The sequence below is a fragment of the Chelonia mydas genome, chromosome 7 (assembly GCF_015237465.2).
Source record: "Chelonia mydas isolate rCheMyd1 chromosome 7, rCheMyd1.pri.v2, whole genome shotgun sequence".
NCBI classification, from domain to species: Eukaryota; Metazoa; Chordata; order Testudines; family Cheloniidae; genus Chelonia; species Chelonia mydas.
The window spans coordinates 104,367,043-104,380,329 of NC_057853.1; the positions used below are offsets into that span (position 1 = coordinate 104,367,043).

Genomic DNA, 13,287 nt, shown 5'->3' on the forward strand with positions numbered 1-13,287 from the left:
ATGGGGGCAGACAATGGGAGGCCATCACATTAGTAAATCTGCCTCATGAGAGCTCGTGTCATAACCGTTCAGCCAAGAGTAGCCTAGAATTCCCCCTTACCTGTAAAGGGTTAAGAAGCTCAAATAACCTGGTTGGCACCTGACCAAAAGGACCAATGGGGAAAGAAGATACTTTCAAATCTGAGAGTGGGGGGCCTTTGTTTGTGCTCTTTGTTTTGTGTGTTTTTCTCCGGACTGAGGGGAGTCAGTCAGAAATCCATCTCCTCCAAACAATCCTGAACAAGTCTCTAATATTACAAAAATAGTAAGTAAAAGCCAGGCACGGCATGTTAGATTATCTTTTGCTTTAGCTTGTGAATTTTCCCTTTGCTAGAGGGAGGTTTATTCCTGTTTTTGTAACTTTGAAACTAAGTCTAGAGGGGGTTCCTCTGTGTTTTTGAATCTTTTGTTAACCTGTAAAGTTATCTTCCATCCTGATTTTAAAGAAGTGATTCTTTTACCTTTTCTTTAAATAAAATTCTTTTTTTAAGAACCTGAGTGATTTTCAGTGTCCTAAGGACCCAGGGGTTTGGGGTCTGTGCTCACTTTGTAACCAATTGGTTAGGATATTATTCTCAAGCCTCCACAGGACATGGGGTGAAGGGGTTTGGGGGGGGATATTTTGGGGGAATAGGAACTCCAAGTGGTCCTTTCCCTGAATCTTGTCTAAATCACTTGGCGGTGGCAGCATACCGTCCATCCAAGGACAAGGGATTTGTGCCTTGGGGAAGTTTTTAGCCTAAGCTGGTAGAAATAAGCTTAGGAGGTCTTTCATGTGGGTCCCCACGTCTGTACCCCAGAATTCAGAGCGGGGAGGAAACCCTGACAGCTCGGATCTCGGGTTCTAGTGTATCAACTGCTAGGCTAGGCCAAAGGGCTCCCCTCAGTCACTCCCTCCTCCTCTTCCCCCTTAGAACTGTTGCTGATGTAGCACTTTCTCTGCAGGTGATTGAATGCCCTTGGAGCTAAAACAAATTCCAAAGTTCTCATGATGGTAGTGAAAGAGTCCAAGTTTCCTCTTAGCATTTCCACAATTTCTGAAAAACATGTTCTTGAAATGAGATGGTCTCTTTGATGCAGCATTGAAACTTCTGGGGTGGTGCTGCCAGTCAGCCAACCACTGAGGTCCAGAGATCAGGGGTTCTGGATTAGACGCTTGTGCTATAACTATTCTGATTGGTACATATTTCCCTTCAGGGACAGTCTAAATGGATGAAACCCTCGCCGACTGGTAGAGATCGGTGGGGAGAATTCTTAGAAGGATCACATAACCCTCTTCCAGGCATGTCATCCTGCCCCAGTACTTGCCCCAGTTGGTCAAATCTGTTTTTGGGGTAGTCCATGGTAGATGGTGGAGGGAAGAGTTCTTAGAGAGGTCACATGCCATCCCTTTCTTCCAGTCACATGTCATTCTCAACCCCATTCTCAAGTAATACGGTGACGGCTGGGAGGGGCATTATGTAGCAAGGGGCGGCGTCAATGTTTGACAGACAGACATTCTACTCCTTTTACTACTACCTACAGTATGTGCTTGACTTCTTTTTTGTAATGCTGTATTCTATATTAACTATGTGAAGGTGGCAAAAATTATTGGTGAACACTCATTTGAAATCATTGCTCTTGGATTCTGTCACATATTATTTGCTGCTCCTAAATGGATTTGTGTTTCAATAATGTTTAATAAATATATTACTTCTTAAGCACTCAGAAAAATACTAGTTGCCTCCTGAAACACGCTAAGATACTGTCTCTCCCCTCACTAGTACACAGTCTGAATGCAGCAAAGTACAGAAGCAAGAATCATAAAAGGGGCAAAAGAAGAGAAGAGGGTACAAATGTTACAGTGAAAAGACCACGTGCACACTTAGTCAGACACGTACGCAGCTTGTGGGTTCTCTACACTTACACTGTTTTCTTCTTTACCACACTTCATGCAGGTCAGATGGCATAAGTCAATATTTTAGAGGGATTTAAATGTGGCAAGGGAGGTGGCTTGACAAACAAGCTTGGGCAGATGTTCCATAACAGGGGAGCAGTAAAGAAGGTACAAAAATAACGTCATTTAAAGGAACATAAAAAGCATACATGTTGCAATGGAATGGGGAAATGCAAAAAGAAAATGGTCAGAGATACAGTTTGAAGCCTTGAAAACAAAGCACAAGAAGCTTAACTGATAAGCTCTGTAATAGGGAATGGCCAAGGCTATGCTTAAAACATCAAGTAAATAGAATGCTGGTTCTTCCGTGTTCAAATAACCATATTTGCATGTGAATAAAGAAATCCATGCATGAACAAAATCATTTGTCATTCACTACTCACAATTCCCCTGTTTCAGACATCTAGGCAGGAAAAAGAAGCAATACTGAATGGCTCGGCTGACCAATTGCACACTGATTAGTGAAGCAAAAACAACCCAGAGGACAATATTTCTTCTCTTAAACTCTTCAAACTATTATGAATAGCAAATAAATTAATACAAAATCCATTCACAAATGGTTCAAGCAGAAAAAAAGGGCTAAATTGGTCAGGTAATTTATTCACAGTCCATAATTCTGCCAACTCTGTTCTTCAAAGTGTTTGCATTTGCTTTCTCATGGGTTAGTTTTAGGAAAATTACATTGTCAGACAAGACCTGCACAGTTAGCATGAATAAATAAAAAAAATATATTGGCAGATTAATTTGTACACTTATTGTACTAAACACGCTTTCCCCCTTCCTAGCCATGGTGTCTCTTATCATTGATAGATTTTTATGGGCACTTTGTTCTCTTTGGCTTTTTCTAATCATCTTGAGGTGTTTTTCAATTCACTGTACTGCAAAACAAACTCCATTCTGCTGAAATCTCTGTTCTGTCAGCATTCTCTGACATTAAGGTCAATTTATTGTTAGTAGCTTTTTTCTAGTCATGGTGTCTTCAGTGAAGTTCATCTGGAAACCATTTAAAGGGCACATAAGATTAACCAGATATTAACTTCTACAGCTTTAAGAATATCCTGTCTGAAGAGGTAATTCACAGCCTTGTCAATGAGGGAATGGCCCTCAATGCTTTTTGAGGCATAGCTTTATGAAATAGTAATGAGGCAGTGTGGTTCACCAGATATAGCATGGTCTTAGAAGTCAGCACTCTTGGGTTCTACTTCCTGGTTCTGCCCCTGAGTTTGCTGTGTGACCTTGAGCATGTCACTGAGGGTGCAATGTTGCTCCCAATCAAGTCAATGAAAAAATTTCCAGAGACTTCAATGAGGAAGGATCAAAGTTAGAATGTCATATTTATAGGAGCAGGCTGATTCTGAATCTCTGACCTACAGCAATTACAAAGGCATAAATGGAATGGAATTTCCCCAGTTATTTCCTCATCTTTTTATATTATATATGTGTGTGAAATCATGATTAGCACATCAGGAAGCTCAAGCCACCAGAAGAACAGAAACAGTCTATGTGAACAGATTGCGGACATATCAGAGACCACTGCTGATAGCATATCAAAACCCTGTGTTTTCAGGCCCACTACCTGATTGCAAGTCACCAGTGACAGCTCAGAAGAGGCCAGGGCTACATCTGCTTATGGACCATCCTAAACTCAGATTGTACAGTATCTGCTGTCATAATACCAACATTTCCCAGCATTTGGAATTACAACCAGTTGCTCCAAGAAGCCTGGTGCCAGTTAATTCAGTCTGTCCTATACTGGATTTCAGTTGGTTAATATAGAACCATTGATTTATCAAATATGAAGATAGTGATGATTTATCTGTTGATCGAGCAAATTGATGTCTAATGTGTAGCACCAGTTATTTATTTATTATATTGTTCTATTACAATAGTCATGCAAGAAAAGATCTCAGGTCAAAAGTGCCCCAGGGCATTGATCGGACTTTTGTACTCAACTAATTTATTCAACAGACAACTCCATCTCATGAACCCATTCATAAACTTATCCAACAATTATCAAAGTAATCTGTAAAATTTGTAAAAGTCACAGTGTGTTTGTGGACAATTCATGAACAAAAAGAAAAGGGCTAAATTCACTGTGTAGGCTGGTGGACCTGTTCACCAGCCTAAGACAAACAATTGACCACACCCACTTCAGTTTTTAGCCCTTTGTTCAAGGATCTGGTTATCCTTCATCTCAAAAAAAGGGGAAATGGAACAATAACAAAAAGCAACAGTCCTGTTCTGAGCTGAGATTGTGAGACCCTCTGGCCTCTGATAACTAATGGGCTGGACCATCCGTCAGGCTATGGGTGACTGCAGGGCTTGCCTCTCTTCTCACAGCCTTCTTCTGCAGCCACAAGATAGTGGACTCTCAGCTCTCCCCAAGCTCCAGGCAGCCTCACAGAGCTGCAGTGTTCCTTTGTGTGTCCTAGCTCGGAATCCTCAGACTCAATCACGAAATGTGTCCAGTTGGGTCAAATGATTCCCAGCACCTGCTTGTTGTGCTCTTCTCAATAACAGGATCATCTACTTCCTGCTTCCCTGGGCTCTTAAAGGGGCAGACCACCCTCTTACACACTATTTTTTTCTTTTTTGGGAGAATTGTTTACACCACTCTAGTCTTTACCTTTATCTTCTCTCTCTCTGCTTTGTCCATCAACCCATTCTCAAGCCTGGCCAAGACACCCACTTCCTCTGGTCCTGCCCTTAATCATTCAACACGCTTTGGAGGAAATCCGCCATTACAAATTTCCCTCTTCATTTAACTCCCACACCTTCCTTGTTAAACAACTCTGCTTCCTCCCTTGCTAGCTCACGTGCCTACTGTCCCCATGAGCTTGTTAGGGGGCTTATTCCTTCACCCACTCACTTCCCTGGTCCTTCTCGCATGAACAGAGAGCAACAATACCCGAAGTCCAAAGGTGCAAACAATTCGATGTTTATTGGGGTGAACTTCCAGCAAGCATGATTCCAGTTTCCTTCCTTACTATCCTCCTTCCCAGCTCTGACACCACAGAGCCTTACACCTGTGTCCCTGTTCCCATTCCTGCCCTTAGCAAAACAGGATTCCAGTTTCCCCACTCCCATTCCCTGTTCCCATCTCCCCCTTTAGCAAAACATGATTCCAATTTCCTTACCCCCATTCCCTGTTCCCATCTCCCACCCACGCCCACCCCCTCCCACCCACGCCCACTCACTTCCTCATTGACTACAGATTATATAGTAAAACTTGAGTTCTGCTTAGCTATACCTTAACCAATCATTTTCCTGAAATTTAACTAACCAATCCTAACATATTGTAACATGATTATGTAACCAATTATATCCCACCACCTTAATTAGTTTACACCCAGCAAAATTAATTATACAGCAGACAGGAACAATCACAGAACCAGACAGAGATTATACAGACAAACAATAGCAAAGTGGGAACTATAATGACAAAACAATACAGAAGTGAGGATTTCACATCCCAGTATTGATAAGTGAGTTCTTGCCAGACAGGATGCTGTTTCCTTTTACATTTTCTAGGCACTTCCCTTTCTCTGGAGGTGATAGGCATTATCAGGACAGGATTGTATTCAGGACAGGATTGTATTCCTAACAGCCCAATAGCACCTTATTTCAATGTGACTAGTTTGGAATGTGAGGATGTGACCGGTCACTTCCCAGCTTATGGCTGCCTCTGTTGCTTAGCCAAAGGCCTTAGCCTAAGAACAGGGCCTCAAACTGTCACAGTAAGAGAAGGCCCTTACACCAGCAGTCAGTGATTTTGATTCTCTTTTGTACCTCTATAACTAGTCAAGTGATAAGAATACACCTAAATTCTTAGAGTATAGGCCTTTACAGACAGGCCTGAATATCTATATCCTAACAGAGCTGTTCTCTGTGTCTGATACTCTCCCCCATGCTCCTTTCCTCCAAGGAAAAGGGCTGAGATTGAGGAAGACTTGGGGGGTGGCAATAGCAGGTTGCCCACAGAAGATAAAATGACAGGTGCAATATTCTGAATTATAAAAGATTTTATAGCCATTTTCAAAGGAGAGGGAAATGCAGAACGATGCCAAGTGCCTGCTCAGATGAGGGTGTGGAGAGGCTGCTGGATGTGCAGCAGCGGGGTTGTGCCTGGGCAGCTGAGGAGGTTGGTGATGGGACAGGTGAGTATTAAGAGCAATGTAAAGAGCTGCACAGAGGAACAAGTGCAAGACAAGATGTTGTATTGGTCCTATAAAACTCATGAACTACGCTACACATCCTTGAATGCATCTATTAGCACCTTATCTAATTATTGACACATAGAGAGAGATGTAGAGAACTCCTGGAACAGGGGAGTGGTTGGAAGCTGGGGAAAGGGAGGGAAAGTTTAGGACAAGTGGCTGAGTCATGGGGTGAAGGGGCTGACGCTGTGGAAAGAGGAGTTGAGAGACGGAAACCTTGACCCAGCATTGGATTCTTTATTTTGTTTCCCTATCAGGTATCCTGCCTTCCTGGCTTGTATCCTACAGGGAGAGCAGCAAGAGGGGATCTGATGCCATGCCAGCTCCTGGGGGGTAAGGAGCATCACTTTAGAGAAATAGTTGCTATGGGCCTGCAGCCCATATGCCTGCATGAGAAGTTACCTGGTCTGCAGGCCAGAGTCACATGTGAGCTGCGTGGCTTTTGCTAGGTGTGGAAATCCAAGCTCATCCGTGTTTTACATGGTTTACTGCCAATAAATACACAAAGATAACAAAAATCAGATACGTGAAGTTTATTTAAGCAAGGCGTAGCTTCGAAATTAGAATGGCTTTGATGCAGTCCTGAGATGGTTCACTGCACCTCCCATTACATGCAAATACTCCACATGCTGTAAAACAATAAAATGAACCCCTGAGTTTCAACAGAATGAGAGATAAAGGATCAGCAGGAATGGACAAGGCAGTAATTTCCTGCTTCCCATCAGCAGGACCAGACTGGCAGACCAAGCAGCTTGGACAATATCTTTTGAGAAATCCTCAAAGATATTGTGCATCAGATACATACACACAGCATCTAATATGGGGTGCTATTGACAATTAAGATCCTTAGCCTTATTTTCAGTACACGTTTTTACTTCATCAAACCAAATTCTCAAAAAGTTTCAAATACAACAACATCTAATCCAGCAGTAGAATTTTTACCATAAATCTGGGGGAAACCGGCAAAGGGATTTTATAGATTTGATAGCATGAAAATTCCCTACCTACTCACTCTTTCAAAACATTCCTAACTTTTTGGCAACCAGTCTCTGAAGAGAGATATTGTTTACAATGCTTTTTTTTTTAAACCTTATCCTGACATGCTTCACTCGTAGCAGTCTCCATTCATAATTTTAGGTGGTTTCTGCACAAATACTGATATTTCATATTATTTACACCTGTGAAGGAAATAATAGACCTACATATTATTAATGCACATATTCTCAATCCATATAACCTACATTCATTCTTGGAAATCTAAGTGTTTCTATGCTTGAACTTTTAAAGCAAACTATTTAAGCGCAGCTCTCCGCAGATCCACACCTACCCATTCACCCAACAAACCCTCCCTACTCACATTTTTCCCCATTGCATCAATATTTTGTCCATCTCACTCTCCCTTCTACCTCCTACCAGATAGTTTTAAAATCTCTCTCCCTCTTACCTCCTCAAACATCTTCTCGTTGGCCACAAGTGTCACTCTCTCAGGAGGGTCAGGGTCTGCCTCGCCCAAAGAGGAGGAGTGGAAGCAGTCCTCCGTGTCTTTCTCCATGCTCATGCCCTTGTCCATGTCTTCAAGCCTCATGCCCTCTGCTGGTGGATGGATATGACTTCTGTTCTCATCTGACCAGCTGAGAAGTAGCCAATTGGAAGAAGGTGCCACTGCCAGGGGGGTTATATGAAGCACTGAAGTGCTGCACTCACAACATTACAATGCTTTGGGGATCCAGATGTTCTGAAGTTCTGTTGAAATTGAGAGAAACCCCCACTTTCAATAGAACTGTTGGAGATATGAGACTGTCTTGCAAACCCAACTCAATCCCTTCAAAATAAAACATCTGATCATCGAATTCTCGTAGACTTCTGTGACTTCAGGGTGCTTCCATTTGTTACCTCCTGGGAACCACGTTTAGAGCAGTTAACGCTGGTGTTCCCCCCTGCCTCCCTCAGAACCAGACAAATTATTTACAAACTCATCAGTCAGTCTGCCTGCAAAGTGCAGACCCGTGGGCTTCTGATCCTTTAGCCACATGCGGACATATGTCATAAAACTGTTCCAGCCCAAATATTTCATACAACTGGTCCATGGTAGTGGTTCCAGATCCCTTTCCCATTTGGGGAAGTAATCCCTCATCTGGTTAGCCACTTCTAGGTAAATGACACCCTTACACTTCAGCCCCCCTCAAAACCTTTTCCTGTTAACTTCAGGGGTCAGTTCAAATCACTAGCTTTCTCAAAGGCAGTGAAATAGGCATCAATAGCTCCCCTCTCTTTGAACTGGGCTGATGACCCTTGTGGAACTGGCTTCTAGTGTTCTAACCCTGCTTATCAGATCAGTGTGTTCCTGGTTCCCTAGTCTCACAAGTTCCAGTTCATGTTGGCTCTGTTAGTCCCAATCAGCAAGCTGTTTTTCTTCCAGTGCCACCAGCCAGTTCTCCTCAGGAGTAGTTTCCTCCACTCCAGGTCCCTCTGAGTCAGTAAACCTGGTCTGGATGGGGCCCGGCTGCTGCTCTGACACTACACTAACCCCTTTTGGTCTAGCTGTATTATTCAGGCAGGATAATATCACACAAATACACTGGAGGAGGGCACATGATGTTTATAAAGACTAATATCAATATTTCCCAGTTCTCCACAGTTCCTGCCTTGTCATTTCCCATTTTGTGAAGGTCTCTTTCAATTTCTTCCACTCAGCAATTTGCCAAATAATTAAGACAGTTGGGTCACATAATTTATTTGACAGAAAACAAAGATCATTAGAAGCTATTTTCATTTTGAATATACTATACTGACAGTTCCTACCATTAGGGTTCCTGCCACTGGGCCAAGAGTTTACTTTCTGCCATGGGTACTAACACGGAGATTACTCTGTCTCCGGGTTGGAACTGCCGAACCTTTGCTTGGCAGTTGTAGTGAGCTTGTAGGGCTTTTTGGGCCCTCTCCAGGTGCTCCTGCACTAGGGGGGTGACTCGGGTTATACTGTCTCTCATTTGCAATACATGCTCAACTATATTCTTCCCTGTATTGGGCTCCTCTTCCCAAATCTCCCTAGCTATATCTAGTATGCCCTGGGGGTGGCGGCCATATAATAGCTCAAAGGGAGAGAATCCAGTGGAGGCTTGGGAAACTTCACGGATGGTGAACATAAGGTAGGGCAACAGGGTATCCCAGTCTTTTCCATCCCTGCTTATCACCTTTTTTACCCTGGCTTTGAGGGTCTGGTTGAATCTCTCTACCAGGCCATCGGTCTGCAGGTGGTAAACCGAGGTTCGCAGAGTCTGGACATGGAGCATAGAGCAGAGGTCCTTCCTCAGCTTAGACATGAAAGGCATTCCTTGGTCTGTTAGAATCTCTTTTTGTAGCCCTACTCGGGTAAAAATTTCCACCAGCGCCTTTGCTATGGACTTGGAGGCTGTATTTCATAGGGGAACGGCCTCTGGATACATGGTTGCATAGTCCAAGATGACAAGCACATATTGGTGACCTCGAGTTGTCTTCTCTAGAGGCCCCACCAGGTCCATAGCTATTTGCTCAAAAGGGATCTCAGTGATTGGTAGGGGTATCAAAGGGGCTCTTTTAGATGTGGGTGAGGGCTGTGCAATTGACACTCAGGGCAGGAGGCGCAGTACCGCTGGACATCCTCATGTACCCCTGGCCAAAAGAATCTATGCAAGATCCGTGCCCGAGTCTTCTCTACCCCCAAGTGTCCCGCAAAGAGGTGACTATGGGCGAGACTTAATATTGTCCTCTGATGGTTTTGGGGTACCAGGAGCTGGTTTATGACTTGTTCCTGCATTTGAACCACCCGGTACAGGACGCCTTTTTAAATCATGAAATAGGGTGCTGGTCCTCGGGCCTTTCTCTCCACAGGTACCCCATCTATCTCAGCTACCTCTTTTCTGACATTAGCATACCTGGGGTCTTCTTCCTGGTCTAGCCTGAAAGTCTCTCTTTCGGGACCTATTGACAGGACTCCGAGGGACTGGCCTCCACCTCCTTGGTCAGTTCAGTGGCATTGAGGTTGTGACTAGCCTCTGCTTCCTCCTCCACTTCAGGGGGTCTCTCCCTCAGTTTCACAGGCTCGCTGGCCTACCAGGGCCATGTTCTGGCCCTGAAGCAGAATCCGGGTGCCCAAAGCCTTTGCCTCCCTCCTTTCCCTCGTGGTTTTTCTGCCGTTTCTGGGGCCAGGGAACAACTCTTGTGATATTTCAGCAAAGAATGGGGGGTGCCTTTCTGTTAGGGATGACTCCTTAACTTCAGGGTCCTCTCCACTCTCCCGCCCCTCTGGCAGGACCAAATTTCCAAATCCCGGGAAATCCCTTCCAATGAGCACTGGGTATGGGAGATTAGGGACCACCCCCGCTTGTTCCTCGGTGATATTCCCCTGGATTTTGATCCTCACAGGGGTGACAGGATAATAGCTAATGGTCCCACGTACACGTTACTCCTGTACACTTAGCCTGTATTAACTGGCTGCATTTCACTAGTTTCCCCGAAATCAGGGTGACAACACTACCAGAGTCCACAAGCGCCATGGTCTCTATCCCATTTAGTTTCACCGGTTTTGTATATTGATGTGGGGTGACTGCAACCCCCACAAGGTTGATTAGGGTGCATGGGTCTACCCAGTCCCCCAGGTTACACTGCATGGGCTCCTCAAGATTGGGACATTGTGCCGCTAGGTGTCCCAATTCCCCACATGGTAACACTTGTAAGGGGCTCTAGGCACTCCTTTGTCTCTTGGGTTAGGGGTCTTTGCCCCATGGTTCCCCCTGTTCAGGCTATTCCCCCCCTTCTCTGTGTCTACTACCTTCTTCCACCGGGAGCTCCCCGGGTGCTTGGTTATCTGGCCTGCTGGGGTCGGGGCTGGGTACTTGTTTCGGAAGGGGGCTTCTCTAGGTCATCGAGACAGCTCTCGGGCTGCTATCCATCTCTTCACGAACGTGATCACACCATCGTAAGTGGAGGGGCCTTTCTGGCCCACCCATGCACGAAGATCCAGCGGCAATCCCCTCATATAGCGGTCTATGACGAAAGTTTCCAACATTTCCTCCGGGTTGCATGCCTCGGGTCGTAACCACTTCTGTGCAAAGTGGATGAGGTCGAACAATTGGGACCTCGGAGGCTTGCCCTCCTGGTACCTCCACTCATGGTATCTCTGGGCCTGTACTGCAGTTGTTACCCCAATTGTGCCAGGATCTCTGCTTTCAGCTGAGGGTAGTCAATGGCAACTTCAACAGGCATGTCATGATAAGCTTTCTGGGCTTCTCCATATAAGAAGGGAGTGAGGATGCTAGCCCACTGGTCCTGGGGCCATGCCTCTCGCAAGGCGGTCCTCTCAAAGGAGAGGAGCTATGCCTCTGTCGTCATTGGCTGTCATCTTCCGTAGACAACCAGCAGCCCTCCATACTTGTGACCCTTCAGATCCTTGGTTTTTGGCGGTGAGGGCTTTCAGTTGGTCTACCAGCTCCTGTAAGAGGGCTTGATCCGGAGAGGCCTGTCCTATCAATAATTGGTTAGTCTCTTGTTGTAGCCGCATGGATTACTGTTGCACCATCTCATGGGCTTTGGTCGCCTCCTGCTGGGCTGCAGTGGCTTGCAACGGTGCTTTTATTACTTCTTCCATTGTGGTGAGAATGCCCCAAACCCAGTGCTTTTTTGGGGGGGTTGTGTTTTTTAATTTTTTTATTTAAAACTCTCCCTTTCTTCCACCGTGCAGTGAATGATAAGTCAATTATCCCACTTCTCACACCAGTTGTGACAAAGCTCCAAGCCTGTATTGGTGGGTCCCGCACTTCCAGGTGGATTCAGTGGCCTCAGAAGCTCACTAAGGCCCTCAGTATGACCTCCCTTTCTCAGTATAGCAGCAAAGGTCACAGCTTATTGAGCTACTTTCATCACAGGCCAGTATGGGAGGTGGGAAGGTGGAATACCCACAGTCTCTGTTGCTCTTTAGAGCTCAGTAGGTGCAGTTTGGCCTCCTGCCTGGACCAAAGTCTGCTTCGCCTCTCACGGAGATCTCTGTAAAGCATGGGGGGAGGGGGGAACCCGGGCCCACCCCGTACTCCGGGTTCCAGCCCAGGGACCCTCATGGTAGCAGCTGTTCATGGTTTTCCCTTCACCACTGACCCTGCTTTGATTCCCTGGGCCACTTCCCCATGGTCCCCTTTTCCTAGCTTTACCCTGACCTCAGGATTCAGCAATGCTTCCTCTCCTCCAGCTCCTTTCACCTGGACTTCCCCTGGGGGAACTGGAAAGGAGAGCTTTTAAGCAGTATGAGTGAGACCTTGATTGATTCCAGCTGTCTCTATTAGCCTAAGGGTGTTAACTGGTTCATTGGCATCAGGTGTCTTGATTAGCTGGAGTAGCCTTTGTTTGGCTATGCATGGAACAGGGACCTGCTCATTCTGAAGCTTCTACTACTCTCTTATCCTTCTGTTCTGAGTCTGTCACATAATATATAGATAGATTTAGATTTCCAAAGCAGGTAGACTATCTCTCAAATGAACAGTTTCCTCACTGAGAGGAATGACAATGGGAGATTCGTAACCTGACATAATGGATGAACTTCTACAGTGTCAGTGAGAATTTGATTCTAATATAATAGATCAAATTCACACTGGCATAAGCAAGCTGAATTTGAAGTTAATTTACTTTTGATCCTCACACATCCTACCCTCACCCCATTGCTGGGAAAAACCATCTGGTTTTGCTAAGCAAGGACCTTAAAGACAGGTGGTTATATGGGACAAGAAATAATTAAATTACTATATGTTGATAAAGTGATTTATTTCCATATTTTCAACAAACTGGCAGAATTACTTGGCCAATTTAGTATAATTAGTAGGAGAGGGAAGAAAAGGAAACAGATTTGTTTCATTAGCTGAGAAATGTGGGGACTGATTCCAGTGCTTGTCCAATCAACTACGCTATTCCGCAGAGCACATCACTAGCAGTAATGAGATGCAATTAAGGAAGGGAAAAATTAGATGCATTTAGCCAGTTACCCGGGTTTTTCAGAACCCAAAGCAATAGTAACTTAACTGTTTCACTCCAGTCAATGTCAGGAATAAATCAAAGGGAACACAGTGCTTC

The 13,287-nt window shown here is 44.9% G+C and overlaps 1 long non-coding RNA gene across 1 annotated transcript; it reads right to left on the reverse strand.

Annotated features, from left to right (window-relative positions):
* Positions 1 to 1,754: 1,754 nt before the first annotated feature.
* Positions 1,755 to 12,434, reverse strand: LOC122466489. Its single transcript, XR_006292052.1, has 4 exons — positions 12,381 to 12,434; positions 7,637 to 7,935; positions 6,719 to 6,821; positions 1,755 to 2,968 (listed from the first exon to the last, which is right to left on the reverse strand). It is a non-coding gene; the product is annotated as an uncharacterized LOC122466489 (long non-coding RNA).
* Between the last annotated feature and the right edge of the window lie 853 nt (positions 12,435 to 13,287).